This window comes from Mandrillus leucophaeus, unplaced genomic scaffold, assembly GCF_000951045.1.
Source record: "Mandrillus leucophaeus isolate KB7577 unplaced genomic scaffold, Mleu.le_1.0 Scaffold299, whole genome shotgun sequence".
Lineage (NCBI taxonomy): Eukaryota > Metazoa > Chordata > Mammalia > Primates > Cercopithecidae > Mandrillus > Mandrillus leucophaeus.
The window spans coordinates 766,680-794,248 of record NW_012103131.1 but is presented as its reverse complement, the minus strand read 5'-3'; positions in this window follow the sequence as shown (position 1 = coordinate 794,248).

Genomic DNA, 27,569 nt, shown 5'->3' with positions numbered 1-27,569 from the left:
GGAGGCCTGCAGACCCTCTGGAAAAGGTGACACTGGTGCCCACTGGCACCCAATACATTATCTAATGCCGCTGGGCTTGAAGCACCGTGTCCCCTGTCTCTTATACACATCTAGATGTGTATAAGAGACAGGTGTGTGGTCAGGTCAGCAGTGGGAAGTGGAGGCAGGAGCTGGGTTGCAGAGGGCTTGCCTGCCTGGAGGGTCATGGTTGAGATTGAAACCATAGCGCTGAGGCCCAAGAATCAGCTGCCAGAGGTCCCCAGGCTGGAGAGTGGCTGATCAGCTCTTTCCACTATAGGTTGTGATTCTTTCTTTTACGTTCTATGGTTAAGCTATACTTTCTCCCTCCAGGATCCTGAGAATTCCTGAGGCCAGAGCCTGCTCTTGTCTCAACGTGAATCCATGAATCCTCCTTAAACCAGGCCCCATGCTGTGTGCTTTACATGCGTCAGGTCACATTGTGTCATTTCAGCACCTGCCAGCCCTCTGGGATAGGTGCAGTCTCTGCCTTTATTGAAGGTAACTAAAGCTCAGAAGTAAATCATGTGCCTAAGGCCATGAAGCTAATATAACATGGAGTCAAGACTCAGATGCACCCACTGGTGTCCCCGTGAATGTTTAGCCAGTTCTCCAGGAAAAGAGAACTGATTGTTAGTGTTTGTCAATTTCTATGGCATAAACACTCCCACCATGGCTGATTCCAAGCTGCCAGCGTGAGCTCATGGAAGGTGGAGTTGGGGAGCAACCATTAAACAGTATTTCCACCAGGAGGATATTACAGACATAAATAACCTCAAAAGCATAGATCAAGAGTTGGCAAACTTGGCCTGGGCTATGGGTCAAATCTAGTGCTACATGTTTACAAATAGTTTTACGGGAGCACAGCCATGCCCATTCTTTTATGGCTCCTTTTACCTTAAAACAGCAGAGCTAAATAGTGTGTCAGAGACCAGAAAGCCTAAAATACTTTCTATCTGCGCTTTCATAGAAAAACTTTGGAAACCTCTGATACAGATGGTAATACAATGTTATAAAATAACTAGGAAATGATGAGTTTTGAGTATTTATTTTCTGTTTTTGATATAATTTATTTAATTGCAATTTTCTACAATTTCATTTTTAATATGTATTTAAAAACCAGCTGCAAAACACCTACAAATTTACTTTCGCAGGCTGGAAGGATCCCACTCCAGCACACCACTGAATTATGTCTGCCTCCAAATCATGTGCTCTTTTCTTGACACATTTTCTCCATGAATGAATGGGCGAATGAATGAGTGAAAGCACGCATGCATGAACAGACAAGCGGTCAGCCTGGAAGAGAAGGGCCCTCGGCCTGCATGTTGGGAAATGTTGCAGACTTCAGTAAGAGCACGGATGCCTTTGACAAAGGCCTGATGACAGGAAGAATGAAACTCAACTGACCTATTTAAAGCAGTTAGAGGAAGAATGGAGACTTAGCAGGTCAGAGAGGGAAGCTAGAGAAGCGGCCTTCATAGAGCAATCAGGGCTAATTTTCCACGAGCAGAACCAGGATCAACAGGGCACCACAAAAGGTCTGTGTCCACCTCAGTGCAAGGCCTGTGGGTCCCATTATCAATAGAAATGAAAGTCTAATTAATAGACACTGTTTTGCCCCATGCTGAATGCACAAAAATCTAACTTGGTTCTTTAAGAAGTGGAGGAGCAGAAGTGGCTTGTGTGAGGCACTTTTAAAGTTTTCTTTAGTAGAAACCTTTATGCCTAACAGGAAATCATTTGAAGTGAAAATGACATAAGCAGAATTATCAGGTCTAAGAGCATGTGACTTGACCCTGTCTTTAGCAAGGGCTGTCTCCGGAATAAAGTTGCCTACACTTGAGGTGCTACACACACATGCAAACACACACACGCACACATTCACACAAATACACACACACACACACATGCAAACACACACACGCACACATTCACACAAATACACACACACACACACATGTTATACACATCGAGATGTGTATAAGAGACAGAAACAGAGATTCCTCCTGAAGGCAAAGGAGCCACACACTACAGAACCCCGAAAGGGAGATGGGGCCCTCAGAGAAGGCAGAGGACGTTTGCAGAATCCTGAGCATGCTGGGAAAGGATGGTCGCACAGCTGTTCCCTAAGATTATTTGGTGTGGCTTTTCTGGCCTGGCCCAGCCCAGAGGCTCCACTGAAAGAGAAAGAGAATTTCCAGGTGGGTTGGGTGTTTTTTTGTTTTGTTTTTGTTTTTGTTTTTTGCCAGGAGACTTTCCCCTTGTCCTTGCTTTGCCCTTTCCTGTTGTGCAGGGGGCCACTCTCTGGCTTCAAGATGTGCCTCCTCTCTGTGGATCTGCACTGCACCTTGGATGGGACACTCAAAGCTGCTCGTCCCCAGGCAATTTTGCCTTCGGGAGATGTCCTCAGCCATGCCAGCCTGGTGCCCGAGCCCACTCAGGTGCCACCCTGCCATCTCACGGGCTTATCCTGGGGCACTCCCTACAGGGAAAACACACAGACAAAGGGCACCTTAGCTCCCTGGCCCTGGACTGCAGGGGCTGTCATTGGAGCCCTGCACATATATGAGCCGTGGATGCATCTTCACAAAACCACAGTCAGAGGGAGAAGGGGACTAGCCCAGGGTCATTCCATTGAGTTGAAGTAAAACCAGGCCAGGACTCCAGGTCTCCTGTCTGCCAGGCCTCCCAGAAACCAAACAGAACCCAGCTGCCAGGAAGAAACTGTCCTCTCCCTTCCTACTTTCATATTTTCCATAATGACGGACGTCATCAACACAAACTTTCAAAACAATACAAAGGGCATAGCTATTGCTTCTTATGGAGGGGGTGAGAAGGAAAGAGAAACTTTATACATAATAATTTTTTGCTATCAAATGAGAGATGCAGGTGACGAGCAGAGGCCAGAGCATGGCACATTTAATTTAAGCCATGGCAGCGAGGGGCAGCCTCCATTACAGCCATAATAAATTACATACAAGTGCCACCGAACAATAACAAAAACTGTGGGCCATCTATTTCAGTTCCATTTACAAGAAATCAATATCAATACTTAATGCAATACTGGTGAAAAATGAGCAGAGATACAGAAAGCATAATAAACCAGGAATGGAAGGCTCTCAGCATTTCACTTTGGAAGAAAAAACGAACTGTCTATATTTTCATGTTGAGGGATATTTCATTGAAACCATGCGTTGGAGGTATGAGGGTTTTCCAGATCTAACTTTAAAATATCCTCTTTATTTAATTAAGAAAGTTCTTTAAATGGTGGATTACTAGCTGGATAAAACTCACGTGTATGGAAAGAGGCATTTCATCTTTCCCAATGCACTGGGCATCTTTCACCAAATTTTCTTTCTTATAATAGCCTCAGTTGGATTATGCACATGCTGTGCCGTGTTTATGCTGTTTTTAACAGCCTAGCTTTGTGTTTTGGGGAAGTACCTGGGGTCAAAAAGTACCTGGTGTCGAACCAGATAAATGCAGGCAGCCAGCTCAGGTGTCTGGTAGGGAAGCCACATAACAATCCCGTGTTCCACCTGCTTATGTGGACAACACATCCAGAAGCCCAACCCAAACGCAGGTGGACCTGGTCACTGCCCCTTTACCTGGACACCTGCCAGGCAGACACCTGCCATCTCACTGTGGACTGTCCATGGCCATTCAGTTTGACCATCAGAGCCTGGGTGTCTTGGCCATGGCCCTGGTTTTCCCCATCAGAAGGCCCAGTAGGAGGCCTGTGTGATCCCAGAGGTGGACAGGAGCTAGAACCTCCATGCCAACCCAGGCAGGACAGCACTTCTCAATCACCAGCAATAGCTGGACACCCAGCCTCTACTGCGTGGCCTGAGAATATATCAAGTCATTTTACTTCCCTGAATGCCACTCTAATGGTGCAGCGCCAGCTGTCCCTTCCTGGTGCTTAGCGTATCCTGGAAAGGTCTCTTGGGCAGATTCTAAAACTTTTAGGTTATTTTCATTATTAAAATTGTGTCCAGTTTAAAACTCCAACCTCATGCCCAACTTGAAGCTTCCTCCTCACCCTTCTCTGTCCAGGTTGAGGCTCCAGGGACTGCAAGGAGAAGGGAGTTCCTTCTCGCCTTGGAGTGGGGTGTATTAGTTCATCTTCATGCCACTGATAAAGACATACCCAAGACTGGGAAGAAAAAGAGGTTTACTGGACTCACAGTTCCACATGGCTGAGGAGGCCTCACAATCATAGTGGAAGGCAAGGAAGAGCAAGTCACATCTTACATGGATGGCAGCAGGCAGAGAGAGAGCTTGTGTAGGGAAACTTCCCCATATAAAACCATCAGATCTCCTGAGACTTATTCACTATCACGAGAATAGCATGGGAAACACCTGCCCCCATGATTCAACCAGCTCCCACTGGGTCCCTCCCGCAACATGTGGGAATTCAAGATGAGATTTGGGTGGGGACACAGCCAAACCATATCATGGGGCATCCCTCAGTGCCCAGAGGAAGGGGAGGAGACTACGAAGACCAGATGTTGGGCGGCACACCTGAGTGCATAACTGTGAGAGTAACAAAGACAGGGAGGAGGCATAGGCTTGAAGGGGACTGGAGAAAGCATCCATGGGTGCTTGAGACAATGTGACTCTGAAGAGCCTGGGAGATATTCAGGTGGAGACAGCAGTGTGTTTGGGGGCTGGGGATGCCAACTTGAGTCTCCAGTGTGGCATGCGAGTGGAAGTCGCCGTTGGGATGGATGGGCGCAGCAGCTGGGCCTCACTAGGACTCGGCCCTCTCCATATGGGGAGCTGTCCTGGCGCTCACACCTGAACCTGCAGTCCAGCCCACAGTACCTCGCTGTATCTTGTGTCTCATTCTCTGTGTCATGCATGTGTCACAGGTTCCCCAAGTTCGAAGAGGGGAGTTATGTGAACTAGAATGTGGATCTCCTCACTCCCAGCCAGTGATTTCTTGTTTTCACAATGAGCCCCAGCGTTGCTTTGTTTGTTTTATGTAACTCGGTCTTCTGCGTTACTTGCAGCACAAAGTACTCTTTTCCTCAAGTAATTAAAAAACACTTAGATTAATATAATGATCCAAGGGCACCCTGCAGAACAACATCATTCCAATTCCTCCTCATTTTTGTGGGGCAGGGAGTGGAGGTTAGATAATTGTGCATTCACTCATTCAGTCATTCACTCATCCAACTTCGTTCCCCAGATGAGGCAGGGAAAGTGTAAGGGGATGTGATTCATTCCGTCCAGGAACCAGCACAGCCAAGCAGCCACTCAGCTGAGACTTGAAGGATGAGGAGGGGCTCGTTATTCAGGAGATGGCAGAGAGCACCCCACACAGAGGGACAAGGGAACAGAGTCTGGAGGTAGCCAACCTAGGGCATGTTGGAAAATTTCTATGGCTACAGGGCCTTAGTGCATTTGATAAAATTGACGTGATCATATTGCCAACTGCCCTTTCCCCAGCAAACTCCTGTTTACCCTTTAAGTCCCAATTCAGGCATCACCTCTTCCAGGAAGCCTTCCTGCCTGTCAGAGTTGGATGTTCCTTACTCTGTCTGCATAGCCCACATGTTCTGGCAGGGGTGGGGAGATGAGCTGACATCTGCTGCTTGCACTATGAGCTTCTGCAGGGTGCAGGTTGGGTGGTGCTCTTTCTAGAATCCTTAGCCCTTGGCACAGGACTGAAACAGGCCAAACATCATAGCCATGACCCTGAGGGCTTGTCAGGAGGATTACAGGAAGCCAACTTTTTGTAAAGGGTTGCACGGCGGCAGTAAATGTCTGCTATGTTCTTACCAAACATTTGTCAAATAAACAAATAAATTCTGTAATATTTTACCTTTCTTCTTATTAAGAGATATTTCAGAGCCACACTGGATGAGAAGCCGGGGTGGAGGTGGGCATTATTCTCTGCTCCCCTCATCCCTCAGCCCATGGAAAGGCTTGGGGTAGTAACTGCAGAAGGGGAAAGAACTTTTAAACGTCTCTCCTTTTGTTTTATTGTCAAATGATAGCATTGTTCACAGTTTTTGAAATGCTGAAAGCAAGTTTGCAAACTCTTTCTGCAGAAACAAGGTGGGGGGTGTATGAGTGTGTGTGAGTGTGTGTGATCTCTGTTCCTCTACAGTAACGGGGGTGTGTATGCATGTGTATGAGTGTGTGTGATTTTTGTTCCTCTACAATAATGGGAGTGTGTGTGTGTGTGTGTGTATGAGTGTGTGTGATCTGTGTTCCTCGGCAATAATGGTGGTGAATGCGTGAGAGTGTGTGTGTGTGTGTGTGTGAGATTTCTGTTCCTCTGCAATAATGGGGGTGTGTGTGAAAATGTGTATGATCTCTGTTTCTTTACAATAATGGTTGTGTGTGTATGTGTGTGATCTCTGTTTCTCCACAATAATGGGGGGGGTGTGTGTGAGTATGTGTGCTCTCTGTTCCTCTGCAATAATGGGTGTGAGTATGAGTGTATATGAGTGTGTGTGGTATCTGCTCCTCTACAATAACTGAGGTGTGTGTGAGTGTGTATGAGTGTGTGTGAGATCTCTGTCTGTTTCTCTGCAATAACGGGGATGTGTGTATGTGAGTGTGTATGAGTGTGTATGATCTCTGTCTGTTCCTCTACAATTAAGTGACCAGAAGCAGGTGGTTTCAAAGGTAAATTAATTCTCTGCTGGAAAAATTGGGCTGGAAAAATCTAGTCATTAGGAAACCAGGTGAGCAAGAAATGTAACTTCTGCTCAATGAAAGTGAACTGAATTTCTATCGAGTCCCCCTTTTTCTAAAACTCATTTTCAACTAACTCAGTGCTCTGTCAGCCAACCCTGGGGCTGTACTTGGGGCTTACATGTGGCTAAGATGTCAGGCAACGGGGTCTGGTCCTTGTCATCTCACCGCCTGGCCACCAACATGCCCTTATTCCCTGCTGGTCTCAGTTCCTGAGCCAGTACTGATGATCCATGGAGACCCTGCCTCGCTCCTACCTCCCAGCTCAACCACACGGTCTCTCTCCATCTCCACCCCACCACCACTCCTACTGTCTCCAGCGCCTCTTCAACACCCAGGAACCATCTGGCTGCGTCTATACCTCTCTGGGGACTCTCAACCTCCCTGCACCAAGACACCCACATCTGGCTGTTTCTGCCCTGCAGCTCTGGCACCGTAATGAGTCAAGGGCAGTTCTGAGATTTCACATGCTCCCAGGCCTTCCCCGGGGAATGGGAGGTGTGTGTCTCCTCTGCTTTCAGTCCCCAAATCCAGAGAGCGGTCTGCTTCTCCTTCCCTTCCCACAAGCACCAAAGCTCTCTCTTCTTCTCTCACTGATTTGCATTCTTTCAAATATTTTCCTGTGCTTAGACCTAGGCTGCTGGAAGTCAAAAGCAGATTATTTGAAGTTTTGCTCTTCTGCTGCCTATACTAGGAGACGGAAGAAGGACAGGAGGAAATGCCAGAGAAAGAAGCATGGGTAACATCACAGAATACTACCCCCTACTCGGGTGGCAAGACAAGTTCAGGCTCCTCAGGTTTAAGTGGATACCCAGTCCCGTGGTGCTGCCGGACAGCTGTCTTGGGTACATCTGGCTGCCACCACGTGCTGGCTAAGACATGGGGGGAACCCTGGGGAGCACTCATACCTGGCTTGCCTCTCAGCTGTTTCTTCCTCCCTGTGTGACAGATCAAGCACTTCCCCCCGAACCCTGGCTCCTAACCAGGACTGCTGGGGCCACAGCGATAGCGTGAGAAGCAATCAGGGCTTGGGACCCGAAAAGAACCACAGAGACTCCCCACTGGCCCCACATTTATTCTCTGCCACGTGGTCTGGATGGAAAACTAGAGAGAGTGTGGACAGCACTTGCCACTTGCCTCCGCTGAAAAAGTAACTCTAACCCTCTTCCCCAAACTCAGACTGTTCCAGAACAGCCGGAGGCGCAGAGCCACACGCTCCTCTCAGTGAGCCTGCCAGTGAGGCTGAGTTGCACTAAAGAGATTGTGCAGGTGCCGCCAGCTTCCCAAAGGCAGACTCTTCCTATGGCTGCAAACGCTCCTCTAAGAACTCACCCACCCTCACAACTTGACCAACGTTCTCTGCAACTTCCTGGAAGATGAAAACATGCCCTCCAGCCCTAGCTCTTCTCAGGTTTACTTTCTGACACCCCCCTTCCCAGAGAGCTCCCATTCTCCCAGGGGCCTCCCTTTCCAGGGGCCAGCACTCAACCTTTGTCTCCTCCCAACAAAACCTAAGAGAGGGCTCCCTGACCGCCGGCCCAAAGGCCTGGGTCCCGGGCTGCTCAGTCCTTCCATTTTGTTTGCCGCAGCTGAGCCCACTGTTCCCCAGTGGATCCGGCTTCCAGTGCCACCACCTTCCCTTCCAGGAAGTCCCAGCCAGGAGATGAACTACAAAGGCAGCCCCCTCCCCCATCACCATTACTGTCACTGACTGGCCCTGGGCCTTCATGCTCTTCCAGGTTCTGGGTGGACGGTGGCCAGGGAAAATGCAGGGGGTGGGGTGCCGCGACAGGGGATTCACATGCAGCCCAGATCTGCTGCGTCCCAGGGTCTGCGCTGGAAAGTGAATTGTTTCTTGTTCTTTTTTTTCTTTGTTATGTGCTCTAGGGAATAAAAGGAATTTTATTCCTTACACCCACCTCACCCCCAGTGGGACCAGACTCTTCCTGTCTGAGATTTCCTCACTCCCTGTGGGGTTCAAGGGGGTACAGACACAGGTTTTGGGGGTTTTAATCTCCAAAGAGAACTTGTCAGGACCTCCAAGAGACCTCCCTAAACAGAACCTGTTTTTGAATAACCCGAGGACATTTCTCTAGGTCATCTCTGAGGGCAGGGGAGGGTCAGGCTCTCGGTTTCAAAGATAGGTTGGGGATGGGGGCCCACCTGGACTGGAACAGGATGCACTTTGGGGGTCCTGTGAGTGGTGGGCACTGGCACCTCACCCACCTGTGGAGACAGTGCCAGAAGCCCCTTGTGGCCTTGCTTACGATCACAACCTCTGAGAAACCTTCCAGTGGACTGGGGGAACCCGGGCGAGGAGTTATCGGTAGTGAGTGAATGGCCCTGGCCTGACCTGCCTGAGGCCTCACCTCCCGAGGCCTCACTTGCCCGTTCTTGAATTGCTTACCCGCTGAATCGCAACAAAGTCCCCGGGAAGAGAAGAGTGGCCCTGGGTGACTGCTGGGGGATTCTTGCCAAGTGGTCAAGTTGGAAGCAGGTGGGATTTCATGTGGAAACATAAAGAAAGAAAACGTTTCTTTGCATCTCAAGTCTGAGGGTGGGATTCATGTTTGGCAAATGTTATCCCACCTCTCCTATGATTCCCATTTTACAAATGAGGAAATTAAGGCTCAAGGAAAGTGAGTAATCCCCAAGTTCACAGAGTACAGTCAAATGCAACTTGGTCTGACTACAAAGAACATGCTTTTTCAGGCTCCCTGTATAGTTAGCAGACATCAGTTAGCACAAAGCTGTTTAGTGACAGGGTCCAGGGCAACATCTGGAACCATGCTCCTTTCAGAAATGGGGCGATTCTCTCTGGAGTCATCCTCTGGCGAACAGACTGGTCCCAGAGGTTCTTCTAGACCTGCAGCTGGATGCCCTCAGCTCTCTAAGTCACTATCCCCCACCTGTGGACTTGGTACAGTGAGGCAGGATTTATCCTTCTCATGAAAATTTTGAGAATGACATGAGAAAATGCATAGAAGCACTTTAGAAATTAAAAGTGATTGTGTTAGGCTAATAATGCCCTCACTGAAGTACATCTACATCCCCATCCTTGAAACCTGAGACTGTTACCTTATATGACATTAAAAAGGTTGAACCCTTACAGATATGATGTGATTAGATTAAGGATCTTGAGACAGACATTATCTTGGATTATTTGGATGGTCCTTAAAGTCAAACACGTGCATCCTCATCTGAGGGGCAGAGGAAGATTTTATACACAGACACAGAGGAGAAGGAGGTGTGACCACAGAGGCAGAGTCTGGGGTGACATGGCCACAAGCCAAGGACTGCCAGCAGCCACCCCAGCTGGAGGAGGTAAGGAATGGCTTCTTGCCTGGAACCTCCAGAGAAAGCACAGCTCTGCGGGCACCTTGATTCCAGCCCAATGATATATATGTTAGTCCATTTTCACACTGCTGATAAAGGCATACCTGAGACTGGGTAATTTATTTAAGAAAGAGGTTTAAAGGACTTACAGTTCCACGTGGCTGGGGAGGCCTCACAATCATGGTACAAGGCAAGGAGGAGCAAGTAACTTCTTACATGGATGGCAGCAGGCAAAGAGAGCTTGTGCAGGGAGGAGACCTCCGTTTTAAAAACCATCAGATCTCATCAGACTCACTCACCATCATGAGAACAGCAGGGGAACAACCTGCCCCCATGATTCAATCATCTCCTACCGAGTCCCTCCCACAACATGTGGGAATTATGGAAGCTACAAGGTGAGATTTAGGTGGGAACACAGAGCCAAACCATATCATTCCTCCCCTGCCCCCCTCCCCAGATCTCGTGTCTTCACATTTCAAAACCAATCATGCCTTTCCAATAGTCCCCTAAAGTCTTAATTCATTTCAGCATTAACTCAAAAGTCCACAGTCTAAAGTCTCATCTGAGACAAGGCAAGTCTCTTCTGCTTATCAGCCTGTAAAATCAAAAGCAAGTTAGTTACTTCCTAGATACAATGGGAGTATAGTCATGGGTAAATATAACTGTTCCAAATGGGAGAAACTGGCTAAAACAAAGGAGTTACAGGCCCCATGCAAGTCCAAAATCCAGTGGGGCAGTCCAATCTTAAAGCTCCAAAACGATCTCCTTTGACTCCATGTCTTGCATCCAGGTCACAGTGATGCAAGAAGTGGGTTCCCATGGTCTTGGGCAGCTCCAACCCTGTGGCTTTGCAGGGTATAGGCCCCCTCCTCACTGCTTTTATGGTATCGAGTGTCTGCGGCTTTTCCAGGCACATTGTGCAAGCCATCAGTGGATCTACCATTCTGAGGTCTAGAGAACAGCAATGACCCTCTTCTCACAGCTCCACTAGGTGGTACCCCAGTGGGGACTCTGTGTGGGGCCTCCAACCCCACATTTCCCTTCCACACTGCCCTAGGAGAGGTTCTCCATGAGGGCCCCTCCCCTGCAGCAAACCTGCCTGGGCATCCACATGTTTCCATACATTCTCTGAAATCTAGGCAGAGGTTCCCAAACTTCAGTTCTTGACTTCTGTGAACCCACAGGCTCAACATCATGTGGAAGCTGCCAAGTCTTGGGGCTTTCACCCTCTGAACTAACAACCTAAGCCATACCTTGGCCTCTTTTAGTCATGGCTGGAGTGGCTGGGATACAGGGCAGCAAGTCCCTAGACTGCACACAGCAGAGGGACTGTGGGCAAGGCCCATGAAACCATTTTTTCCTCCTAAACCTCTGGGCCTGTGATGTGAGGGGCTGCCACAAAGTTCTCTGACATGCCCTGGAGATAGTTTCCCTATTCTCTTGGGGATTAACATTCCACTCCTCATTACTTACATAAATTTCTGCAGCCAGCTTGAATTTCTCCTCAGAAATCTTTTCTATCATGTTGTCAGACTGCAAATTTTCCAAATTTTTATGCTCCGCTTCCCTTATAAAACTGAATGTCTTTAGCAATGCCCAAGTCACCTCTTGAATGCTTTGCTGCTTAGAAATCTCTTCTGCCAGATACCCTAAATTATCTCTCTCAAGTTCAAAGTTCCACAAATCTCTAGGGCAGGGACAAAAGGCTGCCAGTCTCTTTGCTAAAACATAACAAGAGTCACCTTTGCTCCATTTCCCAACAAGTTCCTCATGTCCATCTGAGACCATCTCAGCCCGGGTTTCAATGTCCATATTGCTATCAGGCTTGTGGTCAAAGCCATTCAACAAGTCTCTAGGGAGTTCCAAACTTTCCCACATTTTCCTGTCTTCTTCTGAGCCCTGCAAACTGTTCCAACCTCTGCCTGTTACCCAGTTCCAAAGTCACTTCCACATTTTCAGGTATCTTTTCAGCAGCACCCCACTCTACTGGTACCAATTCAGTGTATTAGTTCATTTTCACACTGCTGATAAAGACATACCTAAGACTGGGTCATTTATACAGGAAAGCGGTTTAATGGATTTACAGTTCCTTGTGGCTGGGGAGGCCTCACAATCATGGCACAAGGCAAGAAGGAGCAAGTCATGTCTTACATGAATGGCAGCAGGCAAAGAGAGCTTGTGCAGGGAGACTCCCATTTAAAACCATCAGATTTCATGAGACAGACTCACCATCATGAGACAGCATGGGAAAGACCCACTCCATTGATTCAATCATCTCCCACCAAGTCCCTCCCACAGCATGTGGGAATTGTGGGAGCTACAAGATGAGATTTGGGTGGGGACACAGAGCCAAACCATATCACTATTGATCTCAGACATCTGGCCCCGAGAACGGTGAGAAAATAAATTTCTGTTGTTTAAAGCCACCAAGTTTGTGATCATCTGTTAAAGCAGCCCTAGAAAATAAACAGAAAAAGGGAATAACACTCTTGGCAAAATGGATGTTCTGAGGTGATCATAGAGAAAATTCGAACCAATCACACCTTCACTGCACAAGGACTAATTTGGGAAACTGGAAGTTCCCTGTCACAAAAGCTCAAGTCACTGGACAATTCCCAAAACTTTCATTTCTTCTCCCTCAATATCCTCATGAAGACGGGGCTTGTGTTAACTCTCACATGCTGATTGCACAAGTACAAAATAGCACAAGGCCTTTAGAGGGAAATTTGGCAACAAATTCCCTTGGCCCAGCCATTGCACTACTAGAATTTTTCCTAATGATACACTGACCTCCACCAAATGTGCACTCCTGGGAGTGTTTGAATACACTAATGCATATCCACTCAATAGAGTTAATAAACATACATATGTATACACATATATACATGTTATATACATACACATGTGCTCATTTTCATAAAAAGACACACAGAATGATAAACCAAAATCCAATAAAAATGTCTACCTATAGGGAGTAATTAGGAATGGGGTGGAGAGAGGAGGTTTGGGGTGAGATTTCTCTGAGTATTCCTTTTTACATGGTTTTGGCTTTTGAACCATGGCATGTTTTACATATTTAAAAAATACTAAGTAAAAAAGGATAAACAAAAGCAAACCCTAAAATCTAATATAAACAGAAACAAATTCTATCTGCATATCAAACTTATAACCATTCAGAAAAAAGCATTAGTTCAAGTAATTGTTGATCTCAGTGCTCTGACTCTACACACTTAGTGGGATGTATTCAAAGCATAAGAATAGCTACAAAAAAATCTTGCACTTTAACTTGGTGAGTTTGTTGGTGGTAGTGCTCTTGGGATAGTAATTCTGACACTATTTTGCATACCTCGAGGATGAGCAACTAGACTGATGTAGGTGAGAAGCACAGTTGTCATTGGGAGAAGGAAATTACATATATGAAAGAGAGATAGTATCAGTATGCACATGTGATTTGTAAAAATACAAAGTGCATTAAGGGCCCTGCTTCTTGGTTCCTCCCTATGTCCACACCCTTTGCCACATGACTTTGTAGTTTCTCCCACTAAAGAGGCAGAGGATACCTCCCTGTCCTTGCCTTTGGGGTGACTATGTGACTTGCTGTGGCTGACAGAGTGTGAGTGAATATGATGTAGTCAAACGCTTGTAAAGTGCATATGCAGTTGGGCTTGCCCATTTGGGTCTCTGCCATGACCATAAGAACATGCCCAGCCTAGCCCATTGATCCCAGGAGGATGAGAGGCACATGAAGCAGAGATGAACCAACCCTGCTGAGCCCAGCCTAGATGGTCTGGTCCCTGGCAGATTCCCAGACACACGAATGAGCCTAGCCATGATCAGCTGATCTCCAGTCAACCTGAAGGCTCAGGAGAATAAATGATTTTTCTTTTAAGCCACTGAGTTTTAGGGTGGTTCGTTAAGTAGCAAAATCAACCCCTTTAGAAGAAAATTTGGCAACAAATTCCCTTGGCTCAGCCATTACACTACTAGAGTTTTCTAGAGGATACACTCACCTCCCCAAAATGCACTTTCTTAGCTTTTGTCATTTAGTGGGATTGGTGGGATGGAGCAACAGAAATACCATCAGTAGGCTGGTGGTATAGCACAACAGAAATAAAGGAAAACAAGGGCTGGAAGGGTGGTCAGCGATCCTGGGCCTGCACAGGATATGACACGATATAGGAACATCACAAACAGCAGCAGTTCCTTCCCTTTCCCTTTGACAAACACACTAGAAAAAAACAAACAAACAAAACACTTGACCTACTGATAGTGTTTGAATCCAAGAATTGCATTTCATTTGAGAGCTAAGGCCAAGGCCTGAACAAAGAGGGCAGTGGTGAGCTCTGTTGCTGTGGATTCAAGACAACACAAACTTGCAGGGAATACATAAACTCTAATTTTATGTCTTAATGATATGTTAAGAATAAGATTATGATTGTTGCATTTTTGAGTAGAACATAAGGTCATTTCGTACAATCCCTCATTTTATAAATGAAAAAACTGAGGCCCAGAGAAGCCAAAGACACAGCAAGGGTGCAGCAGAGCCAGATTGGAATATGGGTCTGGTCACTGCCTCTTCCTGCCCCTCTAGGCTATCCCCAAAGGGTACAGAATCCTCCTCTTCATCATAAGGGGAAGATATTTTGTGAGACAGCCCAAGACTGATACTAGATGCTCCAAGCTTCTGTCCTGTTTCATCTTTAACTGAGCACCAGGCATCAGGTTTACACTTCCATGTCACCATCATCTTAAACCTGAAGTCTCTATTAAGCTCCGCCCAGGAAACCAGTCACCTCCTCTGTAGAAACACTTTATGTTCTCAAGGTGCTGGTGCCACCGGCTGACCCCAAGAGGTGTCGTCAGCAGGCAGTGCCATCTGATCTGGCCCTCTGTTCCCTCTTTTTCTTTTAGTTGTGTATCTGTTGCATGCATATCACTCTCCCCTTGTTCCACCCCCACAAAGAAGCAAGATGCAGATAATGTGACAAAATAAAATAACATTTAAAAGAGAAAAAAGATTGAGAATCATTTCAATAGGCTCTGGCCTGGCTGGTGTGTGCTGATGGAATCAGGGAGCACTCTCAGGAGGTGTCTGATAGTCGTGTGGTGAGAATGAAGTTGGAAAGGCATTGGGGAAGCACGGAGAACTGGCTTCCAGTGCTGCTACTTTGCCATCCCTGGGGACCTGAGAGAAGTTACTGAACATCTCTAAGTCTGCCCCATCTGTAACCTGGGAACAGCAGCAGCCTCTTGGCAGCTTTCGTGAGATAGCATGACGTTGCTCTGGGGACCTTTAGGGAAGGACCCATAATAATGATACTTAAATCCTCCTTGTTATAGAAGAGAGGTAGCAACGCTTCTTCTGTCCCAAGGTCACTCCTGCGCCTTGGCCCCTCTGCTCCAGAATTCAGGCAGTTTCTCCTGAAAGACGGTCTTCATTCTTCCTCTGTAGGTGGCATGGTCCCACTCATTCCCTTATTTATTCCAAATTCAACCATTTACCATTTATCTCTCCCATCCCTCAGCTTCCTTCCACTGCCACCTAGTTTAGGACATCACCAGCCACCCCACTGTCCACACTACTCTCAGTCCTGGCCTCCAGGACACTCCACACCACAGCAGAGAAGTGTGTGTTCCTAAAATGCACTCCTCTTAGGATGAAAAACACATCCTGAACACAACGAACACGCCCCCATGATGCTGGCTACTGCCCACACCGCCAGCCTCATCTCATTCTCCTCTCTCCTTCCCTCTCCTCAGACCAGCCACGCTGTGCCACACTCTCATTTCCCCAAACCTACCTTTCCTATATTCCCTAGAACTGCCATGACAAATCTCCACAAACCTAGTGGCTTAAAACAGCGGGAACTTATTCTCTCCCTGTCTAGAGGCCAGAAGTCCAAAATTAAGGTGTGGATTTTGCCCCATTCCCTCTGCAGGCTGGAGGGGAGGACATTTCCTTGCCTTTCCTCTCGTGGTTTCCAGGGTGCCCGGCAGCTCTCGGGGTTTCTGGGCTTCCAGCTGCAGCACTTCCCTGTCTGCCTCTACTGTCACAAGGCGACCTCCCTCGTGTGTCTGTGTCCTCACATGGCATTCTCGTCCCTGTGTGTCTCCCTCCATTCTTCTTATAAGGACACCAGTCATATTGGATTTAGGTCCCAACCTACTTCAATATTACCTCATCTTCACTTGATAACGTCTGCAAAGAGCCTATTTCCAAATGAGGTCACATTCACAGGTACCAGGACTGAGCAGAGTTTTTAGGGAGATGCAACTCAACCCATACCTGCCAAACATCTTCATGGTCAGACCCTTCCAGCAGGACCTTCCCTTTTCTGACACACTTTCCCCACCCACTGTCCCACCCATCTTCATTCTGTCCCTCTGCCCCACCCTGCAGAATTCAGGTCATAGGTCACCAGCTTCAGGAAGCCTCCCCTGATCTTTGAGGTCAGTTCCTATTGTGCTTGCTGAACATCTCTGGGGCCCTCATCCTCCTGTGCATAGACCTGTGGGGCTATTCAACTAATGTCTGCCTCCTCTATGAGATTACGTGCTGCACAGGGACAAATGCAGACCACTTTGCTTATCACTGTGTCCCCAGTATCAAGAACCAAGCCGGTGCTCAGTACACTCAGTACAAGTAAGCTAATGAATAAACAAACTGGGATTGAGAGCACTATGTGCTAGGCTAAAGGATACAGAGACACTGATGTGGTTTAGATCTGTGGCCCCACCCAAATCACATGTCGAATTATAATCCCCAGTGTTGGAGGCCTGGTGGGAGGTGACTGGATCATGGGGGTGGAGTTTTTGTGAATGGTTTAGCCCCATACCCACTTAGTACGATATAGTGAGTGAGTTCTCTTGAGATCTGGTTAAGTGTGGCACCTCCTCCCTCTCTCTCTTCTTCCTCTTCCAGCCATGTAAAGTGCTGGCTCCCCCTCCCTCTTTCACCATGAATGTAAGTTTCCTGAGGCCTCCCCAGAAGCCAAGCAGATGCTAGAATCACATTTCCTGTACAGCCTGCAGAATCGTGAGCCAATTCAACCTCTTTTCTTTATAAATTACCCAGTCTCAGGTATTTCTTTGTAGCAATGCTAGAACAAACTAGTACAGACACCAAGGTAGAAGAGGTGGGGTCTCCTGTCTCTTGGCTCAATAGGAAGGAAGGCACCAGACAAGCAACTAAAAGAGAAGGTGGCACACACTACACCCCAGGGACGAACCAGATACAGCAGGATTCAGACTAATTATTGGGAGACAATGAGGGTCTCACCTCAAAGCTGCCAGCTGAGCTGAGTTTTACAGGGAAAGAATGGAGAGAAGGGCATTCCAGGCAGAGGGACCAGCCTATGCGAAGGTACAGAGGTGAGAAAAGGTTCAGAGTATGTTGAGAACAGTAAGATCCAGTCTCCAAATGGACCAGCCAGGGCCAAACTTAGGAACCATTGTCTAAGAGTAGGAAATACTCCATGGATGGAGACTTTTTCCTACTACCCATCACAACCACATCTAGAGAGAAAGAAATGGCGAGATTAAGTAGCCTTTGCTATGGCAAAAGGAAGGATCCTGCCGTTTGCATTTGATTTGAGCCACTCAATTGCAAATGTGAAGCCATGGCCTCCATCTCTGCATATTCTATAGCAGGCATCACCTCAGAGTTCCAAATCCTGAGACTTTTCTTTTAAAGGTCTCTGGAAAAGCATAGTAGGTGCCCTTTAGGAACTGGGAATTAAAAGATCACAACAAGAAAGTCCCTTTTCCTGCTGTCCTTGCACCTTGCTCCTCCTGTGGCCCTGACTGAGATGGAGAGGCCCATGTCTCTGCCTGGCCCCTAAAGAATATTGTGAGTGCATGCAACCATCTCGCCTTCCCTTCCCAAAGTCCCCAGAAGTTCTAGCCTGGCTTCCAGAAACATGCTTCAGCAGTGGTCTGTTGTGATTCAGTTTTTGTTACTTCCTGAGCGTGACTAATCCAATTTGTCCCTTCCCTGCCACGTACACAGAGTCCTTCTCACTCTCCTCTACACCACAAGAGTGGCCTATTGTGCAGCAAGAAATCCATGCTGATCAATTCAGGGCAGGCTGCATTAGGAAGGCAAATTACACGAATATGAGTTGGGGATAACTATGATTAATCCTTTGGCCAGGCAGGGCCCTGATTCCCGTCATGCCCTTCGGCAGCTCAGAGGTGACAGGGATAAGGACAGCACTTCTGATGGCCGCTGGACCCAGCCATTCATTACCGTGATGTCCCCATCACTGAACCTACTGATGAGGTTATTGATCGTGGGAAATAATTATATGAAATGCATCGCGGTAAGCATGGGCCATTGTCTTTGTGTTTACTGGCAAGGGATGTAAGCTTTTCCTCATTTTAGAAGAGCTTCACTTTTATGAATTAATTGATGGAACCTTTTCAAACTAACAATTGTTACTTTCATGGGGGGAAAAAGCAGGAGAGAGCAGAGGAAGAAACAGAAAGAAGAAACAAACGTCAATGTACAGGAAAGGCCTAGAAAAATGGGAAGTCTAGTACCCAGTAGATGGTGCTGTAATCAAATTCTAAAACTTGTTATAACAGAAGCTCAGAAAAGTGCTGGAGAAAGTGAGAGGAAGGGAAAGCTTGTCAGAATTAAAGGTACACAGTTCAACGGAGTTGGCCCTATCTCTCACTTTAGTAAAAGATGATGATGATGATGATGATGATGACAATGAGGATGATGGTGGTGGTGGTGATGGTGGTGATGATGATGATGAAGATGGTGATGATGATGGTGATAATGATGATGGTGGTGGTGATAATGGTGATGATGATGGTGATGATAATGATGGTGATTATGGTAATGAGATGGTGATGATGCTAAAGGCAAGGCTTCCTTCTTGAAATAACAGACTGGGAGGGTTTTCTACCTTTAAAGGAGTCAATGCAAGGCGATGCTGGGAGATAAGTGCCCCCCAGAACCAAATATACTTGTCCCCCGGCCCACTTTGGTCCCACAGAAATCCTAGAAAAATTAGCTAAGGGTGAAAAGGCCTTTTCAGCACTATTAAGTGACACCTAAAGATGTCTTCAATTCCACCCAATGAGAACAAATGTCATTCACATACATTTTCCCCACATAAGGAAACTAGTCTATTAAAAAGCTGCCCTCAGATTTTTGAAATGAATAACTAGAGTGGACCAGATGGGGAGCTGAGTGTGTGAGTGAACCACCTATTTTCACATTGGTTGCTGTCGGCTTGCCCAGAGACTTTCCAGACCCCTTTGAGCCCTGAAATTCCTCATGGCTGGGAGCCCTCAGGTGTAGGGGAGAGGAGCTCTTGAGAACACCTGGGAAAGCCTATTGCTTTGTGGACCACTGGGGAGGGAGGGGTTAACTCCACCACAGGAGGAAAGAAGGGCTGGGAAGCATAGGTGTGACTGGCGACTTGTCTTTGGATTTGCATACCAGACAGCTAGCTGTCCCCAAGTGTGCAGATGAGATTCTCTTTGACCCCTTCAATCACTGCCCGCTTGTGCATTGCGAGGCCTTCCCAGGCATCGAGAGCATCACACTGCCTTCATGTGGCTGTAAAAGGCTTTCTTTGGGTGCAGGCTCGTGGCTGGTTTGTTGGTAAATACCCCCACTCCTAAGAAGGCACCTGTGTGTTGCAAAGCATTCTGGAATACCTGGGTGGAATTGCTGGGGTAAAGGTTGAGGCCAGATACCTAAACTGTGGAGGAATGGTGTGATTCCTGGGAGCAGGGATGGCTGGAAATAGACATGGGCCCAGAGTTTCACAGGGCACAGAACTTGGTCGGGGGGATGCCAGTACCATGTGTGTTTCCAAGGACACAATGCTCTAATTGCCCCTGGGCTGCCTCCCTGGGGCTGCTTGGATGATCCAGTCTCATCTCAGGTATAGAATTTGGGCAAAAGGAATAAGTTAGGCAATGTGGCTGAGAAGGGTTTTGGGGGTGAGATAAACCTTGAGCTTGACCCTGAAGACCCTGGGGAATGTGACTGGGAAGAGGGAGAAGGAGGAGTCAAGAAGGGTTTCAGGTAGCAGAGAAGAGTCAGGAGGCACAGGGAGCCTTGGGCAAGCGGAGGGGCGTGGTCCCACTCAAAGGTAAAGGGAGAAATATGAGCTCCAAGCAGAGATCACTAGGGATGGCACCAAAGCAGGAGGCCCCCCACACCCCAAATTCCTCATGGGAACTTGGCAGATCTCCACGGTGGCCCATGGCAGGCACATGGTGCCAGTGTCACAGGCTTGTTATAAAATCCATACAGAACTCCACAGGGACAAGCACTAATTCAGACAGTGTGCTGCGGCTGTGAAGACTTGCTATCACCTTGCTGCTCTCAGCAAGTCTTCTCTTTCCAGGGAGCAGTGCAAACCCATCAAGGAAACATTTCCATTCTCACCTTCTCAGGTGGGCACCTTCTACACATGTGACTCTGCCATGCCCCCTCCTACTCAGCATGGCATTGGCTAAATTCAGCAGCACCCAGCATGCCGCAAGGCCCCAGATTTACCACCACTTCCCACGGCTGGGAACAGCAGATGCCACCCAACAGCTCATCAGTTTACTTGTGCTTTTTTAACTGAAAAAAAAAAAAAAAAAAATCAGCAATTCAAAGGCAGAGGAAGAACTCAGTGAACCAGCTTCAATATGACAGTTACATGGAAATGTCCAAAACTTCCCAAGTCAGCCAAGATGGAACCCATTCTTTACTGAATACTAGCAGCCAATGCCTTCAATGCAGCATCGATCTTCATGCTGCCCCCAGCCCAGGACATGAGGCCTCCAAGAACCTTTGACCAGGGTGGCCCCATCTTGAGAACCATGATTGGCCTCACCCTGTTGGCCTCTCTTTGAGAGCATTGACCAAGGAGGAGTTAGAACAGAGTTGCCCCTTGCGATGCCTCTGGCTAGAGTGGGTGACAGCACAAAGCAAACAGCTCTGTGATACAACTGCCAGTTTCTGCTGTGGACTCAACTGAACTTGAGCTTGCAGACATTTCTATTGGGATCACACAACTATCCTTTTAGTCTTGCAACAAAGCCACAAAGTGTGTCTCAGGGACTTCTCTTATAGCTGGGAGACCTAGTGTTGATGGGACCCTGGAACTTAAAAGATGCCAAGCTAGCTGCAAGATTCAGGGCTCTGCTGGGTCTCCCTTTTGAGAGGCAGCATCTCCTCACTTGCTTTGCCTGGCAGAGGTGGGGCTGGCACAGGCATGGGACCGCAGCAAGCAGCCCGATGAAATGGCAGGAGGGAGAGGAGCCGGGAAGGGAGGCCTGAGGGAGAGCCGTGGGGCAGCATGGGCCAAGGATGCCCCTTCACCCCCACCGCTTGTGGCTTTCCAACACCCAGCCCTTACTATGACAGTTCACTCGCATCAGGTAAATATTTAGACTATTGCCTAAACGTTTTGCCATTTATGGACTCAAGGAAAACTGCAGCCAAGTCAGAAAACTTTTTCATAAATCACATTCCCCTGTGTAACACTTCTCATGTGTCCAGACTATTGAGCCACAGATACGTTTCCTTAGGCTATAGAATTTCATTTAATCCACAGTGAGTTCCTGCTAATAAGGGATTTTAGCAGGCTGATATTTTCAAAAGCACAAAAGTCAATTCTAAATGCACTGCATTTGCACCAAGAGTAGCGAAGATGCTAAAAATCATAATTATACCTGTTTTTAATCATCAGTTTTTACGGATGACTCTATTCCTAAAACTCATTTTTTATGAATCTACCACTTAGAGGGTGTAACCAGGACAACTGATAATAATTACTACCATCACGTATTTTGTTTACATTTACATCTTCCTTGAGGCATCCAAAGGCCCAGTGCTGGGGCATTTGGCAAAGTAATAAGGTAGATATATGTTGATTTTCAGTCACTTAGAAATAAGCCATCCCTCCACAGTGCTGAGCCTATCTTAAGTTAGTAAAATCACAGGTAAACAGCAGACCTACTCTGTCATGTACATGGTAGACATTTCAAAAAGACTTCCTAGATGAATGCATGCATGCATGCATGCATGAATGAATGAATACAGAGAAAGTGATTTGTAAATGGTGGAGTTCTTTACCACTAGGGAGAAATGATGAACCATTCTTATTAAATTTCATAATCAACTGTCCTACAAAGCTTCCTAAGTAGTCATCTAGCTTTGAAAAAAAAAAAAAAAGGAAAATGTGACTTTACCCCTCCATTCAAACAATATTTTTTGAGGGCCACGCTGTGAGGAATTCTGGGAATGGAGATATGAAGAAAGACACAATTCCTGACCTCATGGAATTTAGCCAAGCAGGGACCCAGAACAGTAAAGAAGTCCTTCCACAGATGAGCAGTGAGCTGCAGATGGGATGCATGCCATGAAGGAGATGCATGGGGTCCCATAAGAGCAAACAATGGGGCCTGTCCAGTCTCAGGGGTCAGATTCCCCTAAGAGTGACATCAAAGGTGACACCAGAGCACTCCTGGACTTCAAGAGAGGAAAGAAAACCAGACTCAGGAAACTAGGGAAGGCCGGGGTGGGAGAGTGGAAACTTGAGCATGGCCATACCCATCACAGATCTTCTACCCTGTACCCATAACCAGGCCCTCATGGGCTGGTGGAAGTGGGGGAAGGAGAGGAAGACCACAGTCCCTGGACAGAGATGAGGAAATGCCTTGGACTCTCAACTGGCCCCTGAGCATCCCAGCCTCACCTTCCATGCCTCTGCCCCACAGGGAAAAGTCACTTTCCCAGAACTCCTGTCCCTGTGTGCCTCTGGGTTAGGGTCCACCAATGAACTTGCTGTGTAAGATCTGGAAGGAGGAAAGAAGGGAGAAGTCCTTATTGTTCTCCAGTGGCAGATGCGGGCAGATAGGTGGACAGAGATCAAATCTAGGGACTGAGGTTAAATCACCCACTTTGGAGCTGCAAGCAAGTGCAAAGGCGGCCCTGCTGAGGTTACAGAGACCCAGGATGGGCACTTTTTGAGGGAGACACTGAATCACCTACCAAGCAACTGCTTCCCAGCGCTTCTGCTGACTGTAAGAACCTACAATCCCCTGCATTAGAGTTGTTTTCTACTTGGAAGACCTAAAAGCACCCACCTGAAGTTCTTCCCGCCATGGGAGGAAATAGCCCTGGTAAATTAGTTCCTACCAACTACTTTACCAGGACCATTAGTGTCTGATAGCAGATTCCCCGCCCTTCCCAAGATGTTTACATCTCAGCAGTCACTGCTTGGGTGACCTGTGCCTATAATCCCAGCTACTCAGGAGGCTGAGGCAGAAGGATCCCTTGAGCCCAGGAGTTCAAGACCAGCCTGGGCACCATAGCAAACTTTGTCTCTAAAAAAAAAAAATTAATTTTTATTTTATTTAATAAAATAGAAAATCACTGCCTGGAGAGATGGAGAAAACTGTAACCAAGACAGCTCTGTAAGGCTTGGGAAGTCTTCAGGCAAAAGTCATCCCCAGTAGGCAAATGCAACTATAAGAGTGGGTAGCATGAATGCATTTGGTGACATCACAGGAAGTCCATCAACTGGTCCAAGACAGAAACACCTTCACATTTGACCTGTGCTGCCAAGACCCATCTCAACCCTGAGGGAAGGAGAGGGAAGATCCAGGCCAATTAATTCCTCTCATATCACTTTGAAGTCAAAGTGAATGCTTCAAAAATGGTACAGAATATGTTCCAATGCCCTTACCAAATGCAGTAGTTGGAAACAAATTTGATTTCTCTTCCATGTCTGTCTTTCCCACCCTGGGGACCAGACGTCTACATAGTGCTGGCAGCAGGGGCCCTGGGCTCATCGCTGCTAAACTGAATCAAGGCTCTTCCAAAAAGGACAACAACAAAAAATACAGCCCTGGAGGCCAAATGTCATATTAAGACTTTTCTTCATTTTCTATACCACCTCTGCCTGTTTATTTCCAAATCCTAAAGCAAACAAATTTTGAGAATGCAAGACTAAAAAATAAAAGTTTATTACTCAAGATCTCATAAGTTAAGTTTCAGGAAATTCCTCTTTCTCAAAGAATTGCTATCTTATTTTCTATAGTATAATAAAAATTTCCATAAACCATCATGCCCTTGGCATCTGGGAAGCTCAAAACCAAATTGAACACATAGGAATAATATCACTGGCATCCCTGCAGTTAACAAATTAGCTTGCTCTTCTTTCTGTGAATTTAATTTTCTAGAGTTTGGCCTAAATTCCTTAATGTTGACACAACTTATATACAAATTTACATTATGGCATTTAAATGTAGAAGCTGATTTGAAAAATATAAATAAACCCATAAATATCAAGAAGGAAAAGAGACAAAGGAAGAGAGAACAAGAGATCAATAGAATCAATCAGATCAAATCTTAGCATAAATGGAAAACGCGAACTGTGGTGGAAATGTTCTTACCCCTTAAATAGCAAGCTAAGGCTAACGGTGATTCTGGGCTCTCATTTCAAATAGGCACCATTTGAGAAATGTCCTGTTCTGAAACATGGAAAATGAGAAATTATAGAGCCTATCTAACAAATCAAAAATAAATGAAGTAACAACATAAAGGTAGATTTACCGTTATTTATAATTTACCATTTTTACCTTGTTTTCAATTGTCTCTAGTCCTCTTCATTTGAAGAGCCCATTACATTTTATTATGCTAAACCCTATCTTCTGTCACATAAATTACAGTTAAAGATCTTAATATTAAAGCCTCTTAGCTCTGAGATCATATTTCAAGCTTTGTTCAAACCAGACGTTAATGCTAGAATTGAACACAGAACACTTTGTCATCATTACCTAGGATCTCAAAAGTATAATACAATTTTTGCTATATATGGCAAAAAAATGCCTCTTGGTATAACACTGAATTATGGAGATATATTGATTTCTATAGTATTTTGACAAAACAATAAAACTAAACCTGTTAGCTCCTAAACAGATACCCAGACATCAACCCAGCCATGATAGCAGCGGTCATGAAGATAAAGGTTTCATTTAGCCTAGTTAGAAATAGGAAACTCCTCAAACTCATGTCCATTCTGCCAGTTCCTGCTGCTCACCCTTTTGTCATCCTTTTCTCTTTTCATGGGCAAACAGGAGAGTAAAGAGAGGACCAATTTTGCTATTGTGTTGGCTCAAATGGAAATCCCAAATCTCATTCACCTGCTCAGGGATCTTGGGCAACTAACATAAACTCTGTGGGATTCGGTCTCTTCATAAGTAAAATGAGGACAATATCGGCCCCATGGAATTGGTGAGGAAATTAAATGAGTAAATACATACATGATACACCTACCCTACCCTCAGGCCCAGTATGCAGTAGGTGCTTAATAAACGGTGGCTGCCGAAATTATTTCTTAAAGAATGCTACACAGTCAGCCTATGCCTCTTGCCCACACTGCTACAAATAAGTTAGGAGACCTGGCCAAGTTCTCACCCTGCCTTTCATCACCATCTTTCCTTGTGATCTTGGACAAATCATGTTTGTTTTACAAGTCTCCATCTAGAAAACGGGGATAATCACACCTGCCCGGCCAACCTCGGAGGGTTGTTTGGGGATAAAATGGAATAAGAGATGTGACGGTGCTTTGCAAAGGGGAAAATGCTCCTTGCACATAAAAGATTATTACCACAAATCAACCAGATGGTGTGGAACTGCAAGCACCCTCAGAGCTCTGTGTCGTTCCAAGTCAGGCATTTGGCCAGCAGGAAAAGAGAACTTTTCCAGGATAAATCAATGTGTCTGTTTCCCCCTAGTAATGGTGATGATAATGGCACCACGACCGTACAACTAACCTTTTCCCCCTAGTAAATGATAAGAACAATGCTGCTGCCACAACAACTCGCATTTATTAAACTCCTATTGTGAACCAGACAGGGATAGCATTTTCACCTGAAACAGTTCTCCCATTCTCTTCTCACGACTACTGGTAACGTAGATGCTACTATAATCTGCCCTCTACACATAAGCAAACTGAGGCCCAGAAAGTCTAAGCGATTTGCCCAAGCGCCATGGCTGCAAGATGGAAGCACAGGATTGGGGCACAGGTCTGCCCAACTCCAAGTCTGGGGCTCTCTCCACTACACCTCTGGGAGGCTCCTGGCTGGGTCTGCCCAGGTGGGTGTAGAGCAACTGAGAATCACTGGGTGGGTTTTCAGTCCTCACACAAGACTGATGTCAGACCCTAAGCTGCCAGGCCCAGTTGTCTTGACAGCTGCTCTGAACTAAGGGAATGGCCCTGCAGCCGGAGCCCAGGGAGAATTTAGAGCCTAGGAAAATGCCTGTAACCCATAACACAATTCCTGGTTATAGGTTATGTTGGAGAAAGAGGGGGCCTTTAGAGCAGGAAGACCAGGGACCGCATCTTGGTGTCACCACTGCCTGGTTAAATAATCACAAGCACAGCCCACCTTCTCTCATCCTCAGGTTCCTTCTCTGGAAAGTAGAAAACTCTAAGAAATATAAACAATAATTCCTCTCTCATCAAACTGTTGTGCAGTGAAGTAGGAGGATGAATATAAAAAGGCTTCACAAACGGTCAAACATGGCCCCAGTGCCTCCTCTCCTTGTTCCCTGTGGGGCCTGGGGATCTGTCCTTGGTGCTGTCACTGCAATTGCATTGACCATGGTTTCTGTCCCAAGGCCAGGTTCACCTGCAGCAAAACACAAAGTCTCCCCAAGAACCACACCCTCATCAACACCAGCCTTCTGGTCTGTCCTCCCTGTGCAGAGGAGTAATGTGTGCAAAATGCACACTTACACACACACACACACGCACGTGCAGACACACACTTTCAAACCCTTCATTGCCCTCCCACTATTCTAAGGATCAAAGCAAAATTCTCAGCACTACCTACAAAACCTCAGATTTGTGGCCTCCAACCAGACACATAAACACACCCAGGTCTTTCAGCCCATCTTCCTCCCCTGCCTGATGCCCTTGCCCTCTCCCCCACCACCACCCATTTGCCTAGTTACCTCTTTCTCCTTGAAATCTCAGCTCACCATGATGTCTTCATGTCATCATGCAAAGTCTTCTCACAGTTATATGTGACACTAGGGACCTCTATTTCCTATTCCTACCACAGTAGTCTTTTAATATTTATTTGTGTGACTCCTTCATGTGCGTCTGTCTATTCTCCAGATAATAAACTCCATATGGGCAGGAGACATATCTGTTTTGCCACCATTATGTAACCCTAGAGCTTAGCACAGTGACTGGCACCCAGTAAATTCTCAAAATAAATGGTAAATTAGTTGACTAATGATTGAAAACCAACATTACCCTCACCTACCTTTTCACTTGTACACCTGCGCCTTTCAATTCAGTTGAAAATCATCAATGAACCTAGATGCCTACCTCACACCATACACAAAATTAATTCAAAGGAGACCTAAATGCAAAAGCGAAGATTAAAATAAATCTGGGAGAAAAATCTTTGTGATCTTGAGGTAAGCAAATATTTCTTAGACAGGACACACAAAAAAATATTAACCC